The sequence below is a fragment of the Sinohyriopsis cumingii genome, chromosome 4, assembly GCF_028554795.1.
Source record: "Sinohyriopsis cumingii isolate HCF-2022 chromosome 4, ASM2855479v2, whole genome shotgun sequence".
NCBI classification, from domain to species: domain Eukaryota; kingdom Metazoa; phylum Mollusca; class Bivalvia; order Unionida; family Unionidae; genus Sinohyriopsis; species Sinohyriopsis cumingii.
The window spans coordinates 38,635,932-38,659,820 of record NC_142964.1 but is presented as its reverse complement, the minus strand read 5'-3'; the positions used below and the strand labels follow the sequence as shown (position 1 = coordinate 38,659,820).

General features: G+C 35.1%; 1 protein-coding gene across 1 annotated transcript in view; it reads right to left on the bottom strand.

The window, feature by feature from the left end:
- LOC149800954 (potassium voltage-gated channel protein Shaw-like) overlaps positions 1-23,889 on the bottom strand; it is a 47,128-nt gene that overhangs the window by 7,077 nt on the left and 16,162 nt on the right. The window lies entirely within an intron of this gene.

Sequence of the window (23,889 nt, the reverse complement as noted above, 5' to 3'; positions counted from 1 at the left end):
CAATGTGCTCATCTATAATAATTCATGGACTGGAACATTAACTTGGAATTATAGTGAATTTAGATAAGGAGATTTAGGATTATATTAATGTGATCCATCAAAAGACTGTTGGCACATCTCCACGTCACAGGCCACTACAGGCACATCAACATATTCAGAGATGATGTTTTCTTTAAAACACCACTGGAACTTAATTAGCAGTTTATTAAATAAGACTGGTGATAGAACTGTTTGGATATGGGATTCAATTCACAATACTGTAAGTTCTTTTCAAATTTTCACTTTATGTTCTAGGAAAATAAATTATTTGTTGAAGTTTACAAAACCTGTTGGTTTTGCTCTTTTCTGTTACTTACTACAAGACCATAGAGTCGTAACAATATAATCTGCCTTAACCCCAATACATGACCTCCATTTTAATTCCGCAACAAGGACCGCTACACTGAAAGGTAACTGCCACCTATAATTAACCTCTCTATTTGGCTATGCATATATTGTTATTAAGTTATTAATGAAACAAAATGCTGACTGCAATAAAACGGGCACATTGTAGTTTAAATACCATATCAAATTAGACACAACAAAAAACGAAAAGTTATAAATATATGGGTGTTCGATAGCTGACAGCCTTTTTCCTATTTTAAAATTACACTTATTTACACGATTTTCTCACAACCCATATACTCATATGACATTTATAGCGAATAACTTTGTTAAGCGAACAATTTATTTTCGCGAACATATGTTTTGAATTTAGTCGCAATCGATGAACATAGAACTAGATGTGCTTTTCAACACGTCCTCCTGTCATTTACAATGATGAGAAATTGCAATTGGCATTTGACATTCCTCACAAATTGATATAAAAAAAAATATAGCACGAATTGTAAGTTATCTACGGCATTTGTATTTTATATAAAATCACATTTGGCTTTCACAAAATATTTTAACCAAAGAACCTGCTGCTATTTTCAAACACTCTGCATATCTTGCACTAATGGTAATGTACAGCTTATTATTTCAAGAGCTACGAAACCAGTCCGTTTGTGGTGGTTTAATAAATACCGCATGTAAAAGAAAGAAGGAATACAATTAGCTTAAAATAACTGTCGAAAAAATTTTCATAACAAGCATTCGTATGGGTACATTATTAGACTTAAACTATTTTAATTTTATTGCTGTCGCCGTACATTTACTACAAGATGTAAACTGGCAGAACTCATCGAACTGAATTTTTATAGCGGGCACCTGCAAAGGAATTTGTCGAAAACGATGCACGCGGCATGTCTTTGTCTTTACTCTAAAAGTTTCTTTTTGTACAGGTCATTCATAAGTTGCAAGCGTAATTTGCTGATCTTACAAAAAAGTTATAGTAATTTGGACATATATTAATATTACGATCTACTGGAAATTAATAAGTTGTATATACCCTTAATAACATCCTAACATATGCATGTCTATTCATGCATGTTGCACTTACAGGCGCTCCTATAAATGCATTGACACACTATTCGGTTCAGTTTCAGTAAACTGCATCTGATAAGGACCTAAGGTAGCACCAAAAACAGTTTCTCATGATTAGCAATGGGGAAAAAGCTATTACCAAAGATACGTCTAAACTTTATATCACTGGTGATGTATAGTCGTATAAAAATTCATGATTTCATTTTTGATGCACGTGGGGATGATTCTACTACAAAAACAATCTGTGGAAGCCGTGTTCGAGATCAACGTTTGCCTAAAATGTGAATGAGCGGGCTACTCGCTTCCTTCTAGCTGTTTTTTATGTGCTTACCAGATATTTCTTAGTGATTGTGTAGGATATCGCTCATTTCATTACCTACTTTCCTCTTCATTTAAATAATACATCTGACAAAATGTTCGCCACCTAACCTATTTAAAAAACCATCTCCGCCATAAGGTATGTACATATGTTGTTTAGGGAGCTGAAAATCTGGAGTGTGTTGAAATTTTCAGGAGCTGCGAGGAGGTTTTTGGGTTGATGTTATTTTAATTGGGACAAACATCAACGTTGCGACCTATACTGAAGCTAACGTTATTGGCTGATATTATTTCAAAGTAAAAGTTATTATGGGTGACACTACTTTATGAATATTTTACTGATGACAGTAAGTTTTCAATTTAAACAACGTCATGTAAATACTCTATCTTATGTGAGCTTTAAAAGCCGTTATTTTCCCCCGACATTTTGTATTTTAATAAACTCGGCTTAACACCGAACAGGCTGATTGTTTATTCAGATAAATAAATTGGTCTTAAAGGAAGATAACATATACTGCTAGGAAGATGATATTTATTAACAGAATAAATCATTTTATATCCAAGGTATTGAGTATTTTTTCTGAAATAACTGAAAATCTCTAGAAACATACTTGAATTTGCGCAAAACAGTGCTTCATTAGATCCAAAGTTTTTGGGTGAAAAAAAATTTCTTTCTTAATAAATTTATTATCGTTCTTGGCCAAAACAGAGCTAAATGGACGCTCCTTTGACTGTCAGACTTTTATGCTTTCATGAGCTGCGAAGCAGATTTTTCTTGGAAATCTTGAACTGCAAAGCACACACCTATTTGATATCATGGCCTGCAAAACACTTTTTCAACGCGCACGTCTCTTTGATATAATTACCTGCTTTCCCATCTTTGCAGTCGTAAGGGTGATAATGCAGAGAAGTTAAGAATAATTCATGTCTTAAAATTCACACAACAGATACAGATTACTTTCCATTTGTGTTTCTTATTTTGCTCGACACCGCAACCAAATTAAAGCTAATCAGTGTTCTATATTGTTCACGTATTGGTAGTGCACGAAATATTTCTAAACATCGTCAACCTTTACATTTGAAAATCATGATGATAAAACGACTTTATTTTGTTGCTTAACATTCAATTTTTCTTTGCGTCTTCCTTAAAAGAAATTTAATTCGAGGGTTACGTTCACTCGTTTCAACACGTATGAATATATCCGAAGATGTTACACTACGTGGTTTTGAATATGCGACCAACCTGTGATATCACAAGTTGATAAGATTGCAATAGCTCTGTAAATCCGTCGTTGAAAGTGATGGCGGGACCTTCATAGCTAAGGTTATCCAACTGATGATAATTGTGGGGTCTTTCTAGCTGAGGTTAAATGCGTAGCCATTTAAACAAAGTTGCCTAATCGCGACTAGTATCAAAGTGTAATGCTTTTTACTTCTATTGTAAACCAAGTATTGTATATATATTGTACTAATTATTAAAGTTGAATAAGCTACTAGGATAAATATAGAGTGAAATAGTCAAAGGTTTAAAAACAAAACTAATGATGACAATGTCGATTGCTTGAATGTTTACAATTATTTATTGTCTCAAGAGTGTATTTACATAAACACGCTTCTTCCATTTTCCAATGAAAAGAGTGAACGGTCTAGCGAATGAATTCTGTGCACGATTCCAGGCGATATATTCCTCAAATGAAGTTTTCTCTTAGATCATGGAAATTGTGAAGACTATACCCCTCCATGGGCTGCTGATGCTGACAATCACTTTTCAGAAAGGGTTGATGTTTAAAATCAATATGTTATAATAAAACTGATTACTGACAACATAGCACCTTTAAGGGTACAGGCGTGGATACATTGATATGATTCTTTCTTTCAGGTAACAATGGTACTATTATTGACTAAATTATCAATTCAGGTCCGGGAAATGATAACAGATATTATATAGACCTTAAATTATGGGTGTGGGTCTGGGACATATGAATTCATGGCATTAGTTCTATTGAGTATTAGTTTCTTTATTAATCATTTGAAAATTAGTTCATCGGTGCTTCTTGGGATCAGGATAGCCAACATTTTTGGAACTATTTTTGTATTACAATCGTCACTTGAGAAAAGATATAATGAAATTATTGTCTTGATTTTTACTGGGGAAAGGGTTTACATGATTAATTAATCTATTAATGCCTTAATGTCTGTCCTATGAATCTGAAGCGTCTCTTTTGCTAGATGAGGTTTAATTACTGGACGCCATGCCATTGTGTTCGCCACGCTGATAAAGAGAATATGATGATAGGTACGTGCAGGCAAAGCGATGAGTTCCGTACCGTGCGGTTCTGGGTTCTAATGTCAGTAGAGGATGAATTTTAAAAATAATATTTTCCATCCTGTATGATACTATTTTCCCTGTATAATTTCGTTTCATATTATCAAGCAACTTTCATTTTGTGTTGCTGTTATGGATAAACGACATTTGCGTGGGGTTAACGCTGATTTGCTGTAGAATTGTAGATTTATTTTAAATTGTCTGGGAGGGAACCGACATTGTCAGGATAGAGCAACCCCGAATTTACTGGCTGACCAAAGCATTGTATTGTTTCTTCAGGGGAAGAAACGATTTAAATTCACAAAGCAAACACTATACACAAAACCCAGAATAAGTTCTTGACTTCTACGTATTTTAATGATGGACAAATTTGCAAACAACAAAAGATAAAAATAAAAGAAAGAAATTTTAAAAAACAACAACTTAGACACTGTCTTAAAACGGGTAAACTACATATCTATTTTATGCTGATATCAGCCCAGGAAAGATGTATAACAAAAATCAAAAGGATTACCGTGCCTGACTTGCAAAGAACCACAATTGTTTTAACCTAATCCCAAGCTGGGACCAAAGACGGACACCATGGGTACAGAAAGTTCAGTGCCATCGCAAAATGTTGCTAGAAATAAATTATATTCTGATAATATTATGCATGGAGTTATTAGGGAAATATGTCAAAGAACATAGTGTAGCTTGTTAATGTATAATAATAATAATAATAATAATAATAATAATAATAATACTTTTAAAAAATGGAAAGAGTTACTGAATATTTACTATGATAAATGTTATCGCAAATACTTACTCTGATAAACAGATGTCGGGCGCTAGTTTTGATAAGATTGCATTACTAAAGGTTAGACTAGTTCATTTATGCCGGATTCCCAATGGGTGTTCAATTTTGGTATCCAGTAGTGTTCCTAACGTATGAGTGCTATTATTACGACTCTGTGGCCACAAACTAAGTAACATAAAGAAGCAAAACCAACAAGTTTGGTAAAACCTAGCAAATAATTTAATTGTCAAAGTTATAAATGAAACTGAGAGAGGAAGTTACAATATTATGTAGTGAATCCAAAAATTCCTGATTAAGTTCTATGAAAGTCCAAATTACTGAAAATTCCGTATCAGTTTAAAAACTGTAAATGTGCTGCACCGCCAAGAATCGTGACTTAAGCAAGATCGCGTTGTCCAGAACTTTTTTGAATTATTCACAATAGTTCCAGAATAATATTTTAGTCAAAATAATGAGCACTTTCTATGTCCACTAAACAGTAAAACAAATGTTTCCTCTGGAACAATATATTGATACAACATAAAACACATCAGCAGACATACAAAAGGAACTCATGAAATAAGAAAAGACTCCAAAATAGAAACGAATCTGATTGCTCTGTGTTACGTATATTTGACTTAATTTAATTGTCTGTCTGCAAATTTTATTTTATTTTATCTTTAATTTCATTATGTGTCTATGTAATGTAATTTTGTTTAATAGGAATTTGATAATTTCTAGAAAATTCAGTTTGACCTGAATCTTTTCATAAATACCCAATAATAGAAACACTATTTCTAGTTTGACTTAGTTTCCGACCTTGATTAAGAAATCACAGTGACAAGTAAACATTTTTTAACTTTTATTTTATTCTTAGAGTAAAATGATTGGTTTTTATCAAGGTCATACAAGGTTTGTGACTTTAGATTGCAAACAGCCGATTTCGCAATTCTGGGTTTTCCGAAATTGCGCAGTAGTTAGATTTTTTTAGTGATGTTTAGAGATATTTCTCAGTTTGGGCTTTGAGTTTACAATGGAAAGTGTCTGTTTGTGACAGTTTGGAGTTATATTTTAATTTTTATTCAAACTATTTGGATTCTAAAAGATGATTTTTTTTCCCCTGGAAATATTTGAGGGCTTGTACAGAATTCTTGGACAAAGACATTTATTTAAATTTTATACGGAATTCAAACACCGGAATATTATTTTCTGTGGTTCACAAAGGACTGTAAACATCAACACTTTCGTAGGGACTTGAACTTGAATTCATTAGAACCTTTCATTACTAGGATTTTTAAAATTTAATTCGTGGATTATTCTTGGATTATTTTTGAATTTGATTCTTAACACCGTGAGTTCTTAATTTTTTTTATTTTTTACAGTGTTTTTACAGAGAAATAAATTAGTTGCTAAAGTTTCAAAGCTTGTCGTTTTCACTCTTTTTTTTGTTACTGTTTAATAGAGCCTAAACACGTAACATAAGACTCAGTTATCTCCATATATACGACTTCTATTACAACTATATTACTCAACATAATTCTCGTGACGGATCTTGCTATTCATTGTATCTCGAACTATCCCAACCAATGAATAGTTATTGAATTCTTCTAGAAACGTTCAAACCCCATCATCCAATGAGAAAGGAACCAAACGTCGTCATTAAGTTTTATTATTACAATTATTATTAGTAATTGTCAACATATACGTAAGCATCTATTTAAAGATCCTATGTAGTTTTGTGCTCTTAATAGACCATGTCACGTAGGCAATCTCTAACTAAAGGTAATCTGTACAATTTACAGCTATGAAAAAAAAATGAAAAAATGAGGTAAAAAATCATGTACCAGGAGTTATATATATATATACATATATATATACATATATATATATATATATATATATATATATATATATATATATATATATATATATATATATATATATATATATATATATATATATATATATATATATAATTATATACACAGTAGAAAAGATTGTTGTTTCTTTTAGCAGGTACACTATGTTACACGCACACACACACACACACACACACACACACACACATATATATATATATATATATATATATATATATATATATATATATATATATATATATATATATATATATATATATATGTGTGTGTGTGTGTGTGTGTGTGTGTGTGTGTGTACAAATGTAATTGATCGCTCCGGTAGCCTAGTGGTTAGAGCGTCCGTCTCGGTAGAGGGAGATCGTGGGTACGAACCCCGGCCGAGTCATATCAAAGACTTACAAAACTGGTACTAATAGCTGCCTCGCTAGGCGCTCAGCATTAAGAGGTTAGTGTTAGGACTGGTCGGACTGTTGTCAGGATAATGTGACTGGGTGGGACATCATGCTACATGTCTGCGGCATGTTGCCCCAGTGCTAGACATCAGTACAAACTGCCACACTGCAGACATCGTAGCGATATGATTGAAAAATTGTTAAAGCTACGTTAAAAAATCCTGATCACTCACACACACAAATTCAGTCACATATTAATTAAGCAAAGTCTGTTGAAAAACATTCGTGAGTGAAAAATTAAAATGCATAAATTACTCCAGTGAAATTTTTCAAAATTATTTCTCTTAGAAAATCCACTAATCCACATACTACAGTATACATACCTATTAATATGCAGAGAGAGAGAGAGAGAGAGAGAGAGAGAGAGAGAGAGAGAGAGAGAGAGATGTTTTTGGTAACCTGCATGGAACCCTGAATGCCAAAGTTGAAGTTTGCAAAGGCTTGGGTTCGGTATAATTCCACTTTTAATTTTTTTTAAAATGTGTTTGCTGTGTTGTTTTTTCAGGCTGAGCTGAACTGTCAGCCTAGCGGCCCCAGGAAATCGCTGATGATATTAGATCATCGGATTCCCTTGAAGACCTAAGTGTCTCCCGGATCCGGAAACCCATGCGTAATCATTCGTTATCTTTGTGAACCAATCTGATCCCATTTTCCGGGCTCTAACTTTTCCAAACAACATCATGTCATAACCTTGTTCGTGGATGATTAATATAATTTATCAGAACATCTTAAAAAATCAAAGCGAAACATAATTTTGATCAATGTTGTTTATATGCTTTATCACTTAGTACATATTCTTATTATATACCTCGGACTCGTAATCCATGGGTAGCATTATCTGATAGCCTCTCAGACCAGCCAAGATTGGTTGCTTCAGCGTGTCATTGGAAAAGGCACTTAACTCAGTTTCCTCGGCATGATACAGCTAACAAAGTGTTAAAAGTGCCTTTAAAACCACAACTATCACCTTCATCAGGAACAAGAAAAATCGCCGGCTTGGAAAACCGGAAGTAATTAGCACATCATATGAATACCCCCATCCCACCGAATCCTTGATATATTACATAATATAAAAGAGCTTTTGCAAAAAATTATGAAGATTTAGTATAGCAACGAAAGAGCATCTGTATTCCGTGCAACATTTTAAAGCAAACTGTACTAGAATGTTGTCATCTGAAGATGTCTTCGACTGCATTTAGTTTGATTGTCAAGTTTATGTATCGACACATTTCCCCCAAATGATGTAGGATTCAGATTTATTACACTGATACCGAGTGACGCCATTGTAAATACCTTCAATGTAATTGACCTGCTGTGTATTCAGTAAAAGATCAGAATACCCACACGTGTCATGCAGTACTCAAGCACAAAATAGCAATTTGTCTTCACTGTAAAAAGTGGTTCCAGTAATTATATAAAATAAATGTCGATTCTTTCAAGATATGTACTAAAAGCGAAAAAAGTATAGTACGTTGATCGTGAAAGCTGTATCATCTCTTTAGCTTAAAACTCGGATTATATGTCATGTCATGAGACAAAAAGAAGGAATTGTATGTCGGACAAGAAAGTATCTCAAGTAATTGCGATTTACGATGTGTTTATATCATTTTCTGTTTTGAAACAAAAGTAATATGCACGTATGCAGAACCTGAATATTACTGTCTTACAATTCAAGGAGAACAAAAATCCATATTTCCGAATTAACATTCATTTAGAACATTACCTCAGTGATCAAAGTTGTATGTCTCGCAAATGAACAGCACAGAAAAATTCCTGTCACCTTCATAAAATATATTGTGTTCTTGTATCACCTAAAACTACTATCACATAGTTGATACAATTACTAGTTCTCTTTTATTGTCATCGTAGCCTCATAGCGTACGGTAGTAGCAAAATAGTTTGACCATCTTAAATATGGTGCACAGATATTCATTAACTACCGTAAGACTCCAGATAACTATCAACATCCATCTTCGAAAATAATTCGTGTCTTTTATTTTTCATTCAACCATCAACAGAATCCCAAAACATGGACGCGTCTACCTGATAGGGGATTTTAACGCAAAAGAAGTGCTGATTGTGACTCATTACCCACCTGTCGAAGATACCATGACACTGGGAACATACTGCAACATGCTCTCCGCTCCAATAGCCCAAGCACGAGTGCCCAGCAAAAATATGAGCTACTGAACTATATCATCTACAGTACGGTACTGTCAGTTGTTGTCAAACAGCAAAACAATATCAATGAATGGTTCAAAGCAAACTCTAGCGAAATGATCTAGTCACTGATACCAAACATTGCCCTTGCCAACTGAAACAGTGCGGCAAACCAGAAAACTTTATAAGCAATGAGAGCTGCCAGAAGCAATATTTAATAGATTGCAAGACAGCGTGCCAATGACTTTTGGCTGCAGTCATATCAGAATATTCGTACATAAGCCAATACAGGCAATGTCAGAGGCATGTACGATGAGAATACAAAGGCAATAAGCACTATTTGATCCCCTCTATGCTCAGTAAAAGCGGTGACCATAAATGATCGCGACAAGCAAATAGAGCAGTGAATAGAACATTACTTGGAATTGTTTATCCTAGAAACACAATGTCAAAGCTGTCGATAGCTTGCCTAACTTGGCTGAACTCGATGATTAGCCATCTGTTGATAAACTTAGCAAGCCGTAGATAGTCTACTGGGAAACATTGCTTACAAAAAGAAGCCGTCAAAATCGATCCTACTCAAATATCTACAGGAGCTCCAGAAGAGGATGAAGTGCCACATGATATGAGAGACCGCTAACATCATCACTCTATACAAATACAAGGACAACATGTCCCTTCGAATTGTCCTGAATATATTTCAGAAACTAGCAAATCAAGTCCACCTTGATTCACATTGCGGTTTCAGAGCAAAAAGGTCTACCATCGACGTCATTTTCTTACTGAGACAACTACAAGAAAGTGCAGGGAACAGAGTAGTCAACTATACATACATTTCATTGACTTCACAAAGGCTGTCGAAGTTCTCAGCAAAAGCGGATTGTTAAAGTTGTTAGAAAAGTTCCGATGATCTTCGACGCTCCTCAGTATAATCCAGTCGTTCCTTGAAAGCATGCATGGCACAGATTAGTTTGATGGCTCAGCCTCGGACGCTTTTGAGATACGTAGTGGAGTCAAGCAATAATGTGTTCTTGCCCCAAACATGTTCAGGATATTCTTCTTCCTCTTGCTAAAACACGACCTTCGCTCATCAATCGAGTGGACTTATCTTATCTCAAGGTTGGATGGAAAACTACAACCTCGCACGTCTCAGAGACAAAAACAAGATCCGCAAAGTTCTCATCCATGGCCTTCTCTTTGCTGACAATGTGACAGTGTCAAGCCGGACAACATGTCATTGATATATTTCACATGCTTGCCAGGACTTATGGCTTACTATCAGCCTGATCAAGCGGGTAATGATGGGTTAAAGTGTTGAAGATCCACCCTCCATCAGCATCAATAACTAACAGGTAGAGGTTGCCAGCAAGTTGACATACCTTGGGTCTACCATCATTTACATCCTCTCTGTTAGGAATTCCGCTTCAGCAATGAGTAGTCTGAGCAAATTCTGCAGCAACAACAAGTTGATTAAGACTGAAAACACCAAACGATATGGCACCAAACCTGCGTTATCGGCACGCTCTTCTATGTCAGCGAGTAATGGCTAATATAAACGCAACAAACAAAATAAGCACAACAGATTTCACCTTCATTGCCTCTGGCGCATTATAGACATCTCCTGGAAGGATAGAGTCTACAACAAATAGGTTCTAGAGCGTGCATACATCTTCAGCATGGTCACACTGGTAAGACAGCGTCGACTACGATGGCTTGGAAGTATACACCTAATGGATGATGGGCTCTGGTAAAAGACCACCAGGTCGCCCATACCTGTGCTTCATGGGCATGTGCAAACAAGACAATACAACTTTGGACATCGGTGTGGACAGCTGGGAAGCATCTGCTCAGGAGCGAAGTAGCTGGAGGCATGATTTCAACAAAGGGCTTCAGAGACGCGAGCGACAACAGTTGCAATTATCAGAGGAAAAAAGAGCCTATAGAAAGGACAAGATGAAACAACACGTGGAAACCCAAGACAGGCGCATCAAAGACTGTCATTAACGAGTGGGTCTCTCCAGCCAGAACTTATGCTGCTAGTAAACTAAGTGAATGACTACATCAAAGCGCAACTTGATAATATACGGATACTCAAAGATGCCGATATCAGATCTTGATGAAACGATACAGAGCAAAAAGTGAGCAATCGCTAGTAAATGGCATTGAACTCGGTGACTCGCTGCAGTACGATAGGCAAAACAGAACCATATCAATTCATTGTGGTACATTTTATGGAATTACTGGCACAATTATTGTCCAAATGTTCTCTGGTAAGTTCATACATGAAAAAAATTTCTAATATTTGTTTTTAAATAAAAAATCTTATTCGATAGGTAGTCGTACCGGATGCAGTGTTGGTGTGTACCGTATGCATGACGTAATTTGTTAATCAAGTTACTTACTTTTAACATAATTGGTTCCTCTTACATACAGTGTGCGTAGTTTAATATTTCTAATGTCAACATGTTAACATATCACTTAATATGAATCTTATTGGTCTAAATAAGCCCTCATGCGCAGTATTCTTATCACTGCTTGGATGTGACCGTGGGGAGTTTCTCTTGCCCATCTTTCAGAGATTATTTTAGTACCACTATCAACATTTTGGCGGCCAATTTTACAATCCATTGCCCCAAGGTTATTGAGAAAAGTTAGGTCTGTAGAGTTATGGGCAATTTACCCCACAGTGGCTTGTTACTAATAAACTTAGGGATGTCGGTCAATGGATAGAAGGCTGGACGATCCCAACCCATACGACTGGCGCACACACACACACCCATGGCAATTATAGTTTAAATGTTAAGATACAGGAGTAAGGACTGTTGCCTCTTTTTCGAGAAAAATGTCAAAGTATGTCGGCATTCAAACTGACAGAAAGTTATCTGGCTGCCAAATTCGAGCAAAATCAAATAATGCAAATATACTGTCACAAATGCATTCAGTCTGGAATTACTATACAGTGCAGGACAGCTCCGATGGCCAAAGCGGTTAAAGATTCCACCTCGGATACCGTAGGTCGCAAGTTCGAACCCGAGACAGATTAAAGACGAATAAAAACGGTACTTGCAACTGTCTCACTTGGAGCTCAGCATTAAGAGGTCAGAATTATGACTGGTCGGCCTGGTATCAGGATAATGTGTCTGGTGGGACATGATGCTACATGTCTGCGGCATGATGCCCCAGTGCTAGACATCACTATAAACTGCCACACTACAGACATCGTAGCGATATGACTGGAACATTGTTAAAGCTACATTAAAAATCCACACACACACACACACACACACACACACACACACACACACACACACTATACTCTGTAACATCTTTTGTCTAAATTTAGTACAATTTCTGCATCAAGTAATCATCCATTTCCATAACATACAGCGACTGTACTTGTGTTTTGATTTTTTCTGCGGTAGATAATACTCCATCCATAGTAGTAACATTAAAACCTTAAACTTTCTCATAGGAATCGATTTACATCAAGCACCTAACTAATCGGAGTCAACTATTTGACATCACATAGGCATTTCCGTAGGAGATCCACTGTTGAAAATTGCTCTTATATGTGTCAGATATTCTATTGATTTTGAGGTGTTCATTGAATGTATAATTTGCAATAACAAATTATATGTTACTGGTTTAGAACTGAGCATTATTAATTCAACCTGGGTCTTGGACTATTGTTTACGCGCAGCATTTGAAAGGTGCATCATCTGCGGCAGAAAGAACGAAATTATTTCTTCTTCTTTCTCTCTAAATTACTTCCATTAAAATAAAAATGATGTGATAAACAGGATTTCATATGGGCAATGATTTACAACTCGTTGAATAAATTAAGTATTAAATTATTACCCATTTTGAGGTCCTCTTTTATCACGTGAAGATGGAGGCATTCGAATGTATTTCAGTCACTGGTTTGCACTAGTCTGCAGTGCTATGAAATACAGTCAGTATGTTTCGTTATGCATTCAATATAATCTTGCATTTGTGCTCATTTCTAATGAAATTGATGAAATTAGTCAAATAATTTCAAGTGTTTGCTCGCCAAGGTTAGCAAAATATCTATAATATTCGACTCGTTTCGTAAATTTCACCCTAAATGAGCACTCGCGTAAGATCCTGTACCTATGCAACAGTGACTACTCATATTTCCGAAGTGTTTTTCCAACCAATCAATGGCAGAAAGGTCTAGCATGTTTCGATTGCTCTCTCTCTCTCTCTCTCTCTCTCAGACAGCAATCATATCAGAAGACTATATTACTACGACCAACAATACACGTCGTCATTTTAATACCACACCACTACCAGTCGACTGACATTCGTTCCAATGGCTTTCAAACGCTATATTATACATGAAAATGTGCCCTGAATGAATCCTAAGGTGTAACAGGACATTTTTAACTCGCATTGAAGCATTGGTAGAAAAGTGGAAATGACAAAGCTAAAATCAAACGTTTGGCCATCTAAGCTTACACTATTAACACCAAAGACAGAAACTGAAGTGAGTTATTTTGAGCATGGGCAATGGGTTATAGTCACTTGTTTTAAATCGACTATATCACGCACACTCTACGCGAATGGATCTCAGTCAACAAATATCAAGATGTTTTAACTGCATATACGTTGCTTGTTCATAGTAAATCATCGTTCGCTGTATTTCTTGGCAATAATTTTCAATGATTAAACATACATATTCCTTGAACACTCAGGCCCCTGGCATTGTGTTGCTCTTAATTACAAAATTTAAATTCACATTAGCTCCATGGCGTTATTGACAAAGTTCTCTTTCTATCTCAGAAATGTGACGTAGTCTTATAACAATAAGCAAACAAGATATCTCTTTTAGTCTTTCTCTTCAGTTGGGACTCAGAAGGATGCGTTGTTCCAAAAATAAACATCGCAATAAAGCAGGCATGACTTGAATCACCAAACAAGATCGTTGACATGTGTCATGAATACATCAAAAGCAATGCCATTGGTATTAGAAAACATAATCATCTGAAGGATAATCTACGGAGCTAAATGCGTTAAATGTAAAAAGAATAAACCTATTTGTCTTTTGTTTGAATCAAATGAGGCAAATCTGAGAACGGATGGATGTACTTTAATATATGGTTATCATCATAAATATTGACAGTGGCCTATTACGTGTAGATGACGCCAGGGGCGACTATGATGGCCCAAAGGAGTTTTGGCCTCCCCCAGTACCTCTGGCGCCCCAAGACGTTTGGCAACTGCCCCATCCGCCCCCCCCCGTTAGTAAGTTACTAAATGTTAAAGCAAATTCATGATCAACTTCTTCAAAGTCTGGTGCGTTGACCTAGTGACGACGTGATGTATGTTTATCAATTCCACCAAAAGCAAGAAAAATCACAACAAAGTAATTTCATTTATCAGTTCAAATATCCCCTGCTGCGTAAATTATTGATATTCTCTCCTTCAAAGCCACGGTTGGCGGAAACAGATGCCTTGACAGGAAATTAAGAGGAACGTTAAGTCCTGGAGATTCTTAAAGAGTGATCGAGGTCGAATGGGAATGTATCCACTAAACTGAATAAGACATTTAAGCGTTACCGAAAGCGATGGATGAGTAAATGTCTGTCCTTTCAAGATGTAAACGAATCTTGATCCACGATTACAGAGAAAATAAGATCAATAACGCTGAGTTGTTGAGTAGGTTGAATGGAGAGATAAATAGGAAAATGTCCAAAAAAATCTTTTTTCTTTGTCTGTTTTTAATAAGACAACTTGCTTGTTAACTAATTGTTTCACCCCTCTAGTGAGTTTATCAAGATGTAGTTTTGTACCAACGTTGATCTTGCGCCCAAAACTAGTTTGTGTTGCGCTTTGCACGTGATATTGTGCCTTTGCGACATCTAAATATCCAGCACAATGGGTGCTGTAAGGCAAGCTATGTGTTAGCGATAGGGCTCTGTATCTGGGCTGGCCTTCGATCCGCTGATATGCTGTTCTTTGTGCTCTCTCACAAGCTTTGCTAGAGTAGATACAAAACAAACAATTATTAGTGCGATCATTTGTTGCTGGGGGTCGTACTATTTTTTAACTGACAATTGGTCCAGTCTCCATCTCGTATCCCTACTTAAGATGGTATTGATTTCAGATTTGCAAGTGGCCCAGAAATATTTTCGTATCACTAAATAAGTTAGTGATACAATAAAAAAAAAATTGCAAGTGGTCATTTCTGTCAATATTAATAGCGGTATGGAGTAGACATGACTTGAAAGTGCTGGAAGTAGAATATACAAGCGGATTATTTTTTATTTTTATTTGTTACTGACGCATTATTTTAAAGTTTGCAAGTAGCCTAGAACTATCAAATACTATCTATTGCTACTGGTTTTGCGATACCTGTATCATCCTCGTCATCTTTGCGACAAACCAACCAGAAGTCGATATCATCTCATTTCAAGAGACTTTTATCTCGACATTTTTCTATAAGATCCTCTAACTTTAATACCTATTATAATCATGCAAGAGCTCTAAGTTGTCGTGTGAAGAAATCCATTGAAAGCATTATTACATGTACAGATTTTCTTCAATTTATTTTTTGTAAAATTAAGTAGTTAATAAGTTTTTTTAAGACCCGAGTAAACATAATAGTGTCACTCACCGCAAACAGAGATTGAACCCAATCGGAACATGCTCATCTTTTCTGATACGTGTCGAAGGACTTCGACTCTATGGCAGAGAACCGGAAGTACTCGTAGTGATACTTTGATACTTTCCAAACTGTTAAGTTTTTGCCGGACGAACATAGGTCAAGATGCGCGAAGATAAAATGATATGTTTTTGAAAATTATATCATGAGACGGCAAAGAATGAGAAAGTTGTATAAATTAATAATAATATGGATTAGTGTTGAAAATGTTGTTATTTGTTAAGGTGTTGAAAATGTTGTTATCTGTTAAGTCCGTACTTTAGGTTGTTTGTAGCGTCCGACTGTAAACGTGACTTGCTCGAGCAGCTTTCTGTGTTCGATTAATGGAACCACGGTAACCATGAGTATTACACATAAATTTATTTAAGACGCTATCTCGTCGAATCTCTAATTGAACCATGTCGCTTGATGCGTAATGGGAATAGGTCGATCGATGTTTCTCTATTAATGGCTACCTTATGTTTTACTAAATCAATAATTTATACAATGCGCAATAGTGGAATCTATTCCATTAGCAATTTTTTTTTATTCAGCGATTTTATTTTTTTCTTGCTTCATTCAGCGGAATTATGAACTAAATGACAAGTTGTTATTTCTTAGCAGATACTCACTTTGGATGTCATCTACTGTTTAGAATCAATAGGTATAGAAAGTTTGACTAAACACCATTAATTTCCAGTTATAATTGTATACATATTTGTAAAGGGGGAGGGAGTGATAATGACTTAAACATATTTTCACTCATAACGAATCAACCCATCTCTGAAATGAACTCCGCGTAGAAAGCCATCCTATATCCACACTTGATAATCTCAAAGTTTTGTTTTCGATCGAGAAATCTTCTTATGCAGACAATTTGTTGTAGAAGAAAGCAACAGTGCTACTAAGAAACAGTCAAATTTAGACTATATTGCAACATTATTAAACAATCGAATATCCTCAAAGAAATTAATCTGAGCAAAGCACATGCGTCATAGGAAAATGCATCTAATTGTACCTGAATATCTACATGCAGACATAGAAAAGTATAGAACATCCTTATATGTGGCAATGAAAGTATAGAACATCCTTATATGTGGCAATGCTTAAATAAATAACAAGAGTGAAATATTTTACTCAAAATAGCATCAGTAAAAATACAATGAAGGATTAAATTGTGACTTTTTTCAAAACATAATTTGTTTTAAGTCTTTTTTTTATATAACATTTTGGGGGTTAAAATTGCCTGCCGGTTTTGCCTTATCTCTTTATCTTTGTAACTGTTTCATGGGCAATCATTAAGCTTTCAAGGTATTTTTTTGAGAAATAATATTTAATACTATCAATAGTAGGCTGCATCAACATAGTCCGTACACTTTCGACAATAATTCAAGTCTCTTCATTTACCCGTATTTATCAGACATTATTACGCATACAGTGTAAAACTTTATGGATGAGTTCATGCTTCAGGTTTCTTCTTTTCACACACACACACACACACACACACACACACACACACACACACTGTTTGATTGCACTGTTAACGGATGAAATCAAATTGCAATCTGCAAGCACAATGTTTTCATGAATAATGGATGTCCAATTGTGAAAATACGAACTTTTATTATCTATTTTAAAATGATATTCTCAATGGAAACAATTATAGCATTGCACAAAGAGGTTTCCTTTCCAAGGAAACAATATTTTATAAAGCACTTATTAACGAGTTGATATTATCCTATTCTCATTTAATTATGTCAACATTTAATCATTCTGGCCTGAGTGAATTTCTTGTACTTCAAACGTGCAATCAATTCATGAATTAAAACAAACAACACCAGAAAATACCTGCTTTTTACGAATGTCTGTCTCAGATCAATAGAATACGGGTTTAGTTTGCGAAATGTGCAATATTAACATTTTTTTTGAGTGTGATACACTTTTACCGGGAATCGTGTCATGTGGTGAAGGGATGAAAATAATTAAGGCGCATCTTTTGTGCAATTCGAAATATATGGAACAATTACACCGATCATTATATGTAAAGAAATTCTTCTTTTCTTAAAAAAGTCAAGTAGGAGAAATTACATTTCTATCAAATATTGTTTGTGAACGGACCAACCAGGATCCCGGGTTGCCTAGTGGTCTAAAGCTTTCTCCTTAACAAATCACTGCCATCTAACCTCTGTCCGCGTGGACTCAAGGTTCAGGTTAGGGACGTGTGGGTATGTGAGAAAGCTTTCCAGTAACATCCCATGGTTCAATGGTTCTTGTAGGGATTTACCTGAATTTCCCTCTGCAAGTTTGACTATATAGCCATTTCGTGCTGAAAATGGCCTTAAACTTGCAAACAAAGCAACAAAACAGACCACCGTTTCACGTTTTCATATAAATACGTACTGCTTCCTTACAACACTGATATTGTACAAATGAGTAACTAAAGCTTTGAACTTAACATTCTGGAAAAATAAATAATGGAGTCTTTGTCCCATCTTCCACTGAATATCATTTTCGTGACTTTTTGATAACAATGAATTTTTCACTAAGCTTTCAGCGGTCATCAAGAATTAGGGTGCAACCAACAGTAAGAATATCTCCCAAAAAACAATTATATAACTTTATAGTTGTGTTCCATCCTCTCTCCGATATCTATATAGCTGATAAATTTCCCAATATGGTTAACTGTACCACAAGCAAGATGATCTGCAATCTATATTTCAGAACTTGTAAGAAATTTAGCTAAATCTGTGCTTAATGTTTCAAGGTACGGACATCACTAATTTGGTGTCATTTTCGCTACCATAAATTGTATTAAAAAAACTATGTCTATGTCAGTTTGATCAATCAGCCTTTTATAACAAATCAAATATAATTTAGTCTCTTATGAGAATGGGGTCATTGAAGTATTTCAATATGAAATTAAAATGTTACTTATCGTGGATGAGAGTATGTTCCACGATATCATAAGCATGCAACCAATGTAGTTCCGACACTCGGATAAAAAGAGGTACATTAAAAATATTCTATATGGATAGATTATTCATGACTATTGATTTTGAGAAGTTATTTCGTTCTGTTTTGAGGAGTCGGTAAACAAAAGCGATATGCATTGTCAATGATTACTTTGAAATTGAATGCCAAATGTCCCTTGTGCATGCATTAGCTTAATTGCATGATTAAATATAATCAGCATGGTAGAAATATGACAGAAATGTTCAAAATAGATCATGTCAGCAAGTTAACACATTTGCAGCGCTGTTATCAACACAAAGCACACATCTAAATATCGATCATACCAAAGTTCCATTACGTGAGCGAAATAAAACATTTAACCGTTCCAGTCAAAACAGGCTTCAGCAGATATCTTACATTCAAAAATTGTAACATATAATTTTGGCAGTTTAGTTCAACCAAACCTCTCGCGCGAATCGGTGAGCTTTTTTCCAAACGAAGCTCTGATGAGCAAATGAGATAGTCGGGGCAGGATTCGAAACCGAATCACGTAGCCCACTAATTGCTAGTCGGATACATTAATTACTGAACCTTCGCCTGAGAGGGGCGTGGCCATCAGAGGACATTTTAACTGGCCACTGCTAACGGGTCAAATCCCAGCTTTTCAATTCCCATATATCGTCTCCATCATATGATTTCAGTTTTATTTCTTTTTCGTTTGAACAGCACCTTTTCCAGCTGCGCAGTAGCGGAGTTCGTTTATAGCGAGCTGGAATACTGCGCAGCACTACCGGTTTCGATTCTCAGTCAAGATTGCTTCCGCTGACGTGTTGTGTCGATATGCAAGAGACTTTATTCTCTTTAACCAGCAAATGTTACCAAAGCCCTTACGGAAAACACCAGAAAATTAAGTTTATCCCAAACAAGATAGAAATATTATGTGCGTTTCTGATGCAAGCCTGCAGTTTGTTCCTGATTAAGAAGGATAACGATCGGTATATTCTGACAACATTAGAGGACAATAGTTGGAAGGTCACAGTTTACCAGTTTGCTGTGGACGCCAACGATGATCTCCACGATGTAGACATAAATCAAGAAAGATCAAAGAATGATTAATTATTTTATATCTTTATAATTCTGAATTTTTTATATCTTTTATTTTAGTAATATGCAGTGAGCCTGTATTATTTTGAACAAATAAAATTCACTGTCTGATCTTTAGCAAGATTATCCAGGAAAGGCAAAAATACCTATTAAATAAAATTTTGTCGGAGTAGTCGGGCAAATACAGGTACAATCTAAATTAGATGACAAAAATAAAAAAACTTAGCCGAGACTAATAGTATTTATCGTATGTAATGATGTTCGAGTTTGCCATCCCCCATTAGAATATATCATTGATTATTTCTTGCACATGCCCGAGTCTATAAAAATATCTGACAGAAGCTAAATGGCACCCAACAGTTACAATTAAAGCATTACAAGAGTAAATGACAAAGTATGTATTGAAGTTTTTGATGTCTTTGGAAAAAAAAACCCCACATGTAAACAATTTGGTCTGAAACGCGAATTGTGGATTTTTTATAACAAGCACTCAAATTTTCCAGGAATTACATAAAAAATTAAAAAGGTCCAGGATTTTCTATTGATGGTTGAAACGTACTGAAATTTTATTTTTAAAACTCTTCTATCAGTATATGGATATTTCTTTGTATTAAACCAGACGGTCGACAAAAAGCTTATCAATTTGGGAAGTATCAGACATTTAAAACACGCTCGTCTATTTCCGATGCGAGTTGAATAACATCGACCCAGAGACGCGAGGATAATTGTAATGATACTGTTGTCCAAACTGATACGTTTTTGGCAGACGAACAATCATCTAGATGTACATAACAGATTCTTTTAAAATAATAAGTGTCGAAAAGAACACTTAACGACATCTTAACAATCAATGAAATATCTGTACCTTTAATTTTTAATGTAATTTAAACATGAATGAAATTTTTCGGTTTCAATTGTCTGGAACTGATGTTTATATATCTGTTAGAGACAACGCGTCAATGAAATTAGTAAGACTTAACAGCAATAACAGGAATTTGAAAATGGCTTCTATTTACAACCAAGATTTTTCTAGCATGTGATGGAAAAGGATGAGGACATTCCTAGCGTTACGTCCTAGTCTGTTTCTGAGTGTCAAAGTTATTCGGCAAGCATTGGAAAGATATAATAATATTACAACTGTAAAAAAAAAAACAAGTCAGCGTGGCAATCAATCCGAATGTCTCAATCCTCGTCCAATGTTGACTTGTCGTCATCTATAACAATGTCGACAATAGTTCTTAATTATACAGTAAAAGCTTAAAAATAACATTACAACTTAAAGGTGCGTGTGTTTCACTGTTCTGCTGAACGACGTCCAATGTTTTGTTGTTGTTTTCTTTCATTATAAGAATCTATATTTTGTGGGTGGTATTTTTAGCCGGTTATTTTCAGCCAACAAACTTGCAAGAGTTATCATTACGAATACCTCCGAGTCTCTCTCAGAGAGCCAGAGTTATTCGGCTGGCATCGAAAAGAAACATGTGTGTTTCAAATGAGTGGCGATAAGCCAAATTAAGACTGATTTTGCGACGCCATATCGGAAATTAGCGGTCACGAGTGAATTATAGATAATAAAATCCATCATGTGCATAAGTAATGGAATAGGGAAATTTTACCCGATGGTCAGAATGTGTTGACAGGAATGATTTTATCCAGTCCTGCCCACAATTTGATGACGAGGAAGGGATTTCCTTTCCTCACATTCCCATATATGTATGATCGTTTATCACAGTGTGGAACATTAGTGTAGAATAGTTCTATCCTGCCGCACACGTGACCTTTATTCTGACTCGTGGTCTATTTTTTCCGTTTACTGTTGACTCGTGGTCTATTTTTTCCGTTTACTGTGAGCATAGTGTATGCAAATCATCAATACGTTCAAATTTTAATGATCACTTGAATATTCCTTCACAAAATCAAGAAAATTACTTAACACATGTATGTACTAAAACGAACAGTGGTTGAAGACTTGAAAGTGTCCATAACAGGCCGTTTCACACTGTTTCAATCGAGGTACATGTACATGGCTTCTATAGTCCATTTCGAGTAGAAAAAGCCATTGTTGAAAATGTTATGTATTTTTTAATATATTCTTATTATTATTTGTGAAGGATAAATCAATTTTAGAATTAAGTTTACTCGAGGACTGTTTCTTTATTTTTTGCCTGTCTCAATTAATCTGCTATATGCAGTACACGCTGCCTATACCATTACATTTTCACTGTTCTTTCAAAACTAAAATGTGTTTAAGCATCACTGAATTTTTCAGGATAAACATAACTTTTTATCCTCCATTTTATGGTAAGGAAAATTTCAAAAGGTGTTCTGCCATTTGCAAGTTAAAGCATTATTTGCAAAACCCAATTTTAATTCGGTCCTCAATTTTTGTGTAGAAATGTAAGAAAAAGAATCCGTCACTATGCTTCGGTGTAGGAAATGAAACTTTCCCACTCGGGATCAAAATTTGCGTCGGACACTTAACATATCCTCTTGTGTGACGTAATATTCTGACACTCGGGTGGAAGTTTCCTATCCTACACCGATGCATATAAGCATGACCGCATATGGCCAATCTTATGTTATTTGTTTAGGCTCTAATAAACAGTAACAAAAGAAAGAGTGAAAACAACAAGCTTTGAAAAATTTAACAAATAATTAATTTCCCTGGATAAACACTGTAAAAAATGTAAAATAAGAACTTAAGAATTTAAGAATCAAATCTAAAAATAATCCAAGAATAATCCACGAATTAAATTTTAGAAGTCCTAGTAATGAAATGTTCTAATGAATTCAAGTTCAAGTACCTATGAAAAATCCAAAATGGAAGGCGATGACGTATACTGCAGTCAGTATGATGTTGAAGGGTCTACAGTTCTTTGCTGGTTCACAAACAAGATTCCGGAGTTTGAATCTCCAAATAAAATTTAAACAAAACAAATGTCTTTGTCCAAGGGATTTGAATGAGTACTCAGATATTTCCAGGAAAATAATTCATCTTTAAGAATCCAAATAATTTTGAATAAAAATTAAAATATGACTCCAAACTGGTCACAAACAAATACTTTCCAGTTTAAAAGTAAAAGCCCAAACTTAGAAATATCTCTCTAAATATCACTAATAAATTCAACTATTGCGCAATTTCGGAAAACCCAGAATTGCGAAATAGGGCTGTTTACAATATAAAGTCACATGCTCCCAGTATGACCTTGATAAAAACTAATAATTTCACTCCAAGGATAAAATAAAAATAGAAAGTTGTTTACTTGTCTCGTTGATTTCTGAATCAAGGTCGGGAAATAAGTGAAAAATTGAAACAGTTTCTATTATTAGGTATTTATGAAAAGATTCAGGTCAAACTGAATTATTTTCTGGAAAATATCAAATTACTAGCACACAAAAAAATATATTACACTGACATGCATTGAAATTGAAAATAAAAATTTAAAACTTACTGACAATTATATTAAATCAAATACAAATTAAATCAAATATACTTAACACCAATTATATGTATGTCCTTTCTAATTAGACAATTGCAGTGGAATAAGAAAAATGTCGGATATTTAGTATGGATCTATATCAAAAGTTGCACGATTCTGACAATGTAAAGTTAACGGAGAAAATAATAAGCATATAATAACAACGTTTATTATGCTCATTTTTTCCCCGTTAACTTTTACATTGTCAGAATCGTGCAGTATTACCCGATATTGAATCCGCGCGACAATACACATTTAGCATTCGCGTGCATAAAGGAACTACTTTCTATTGTAGACAAACAATGGACGCAGACG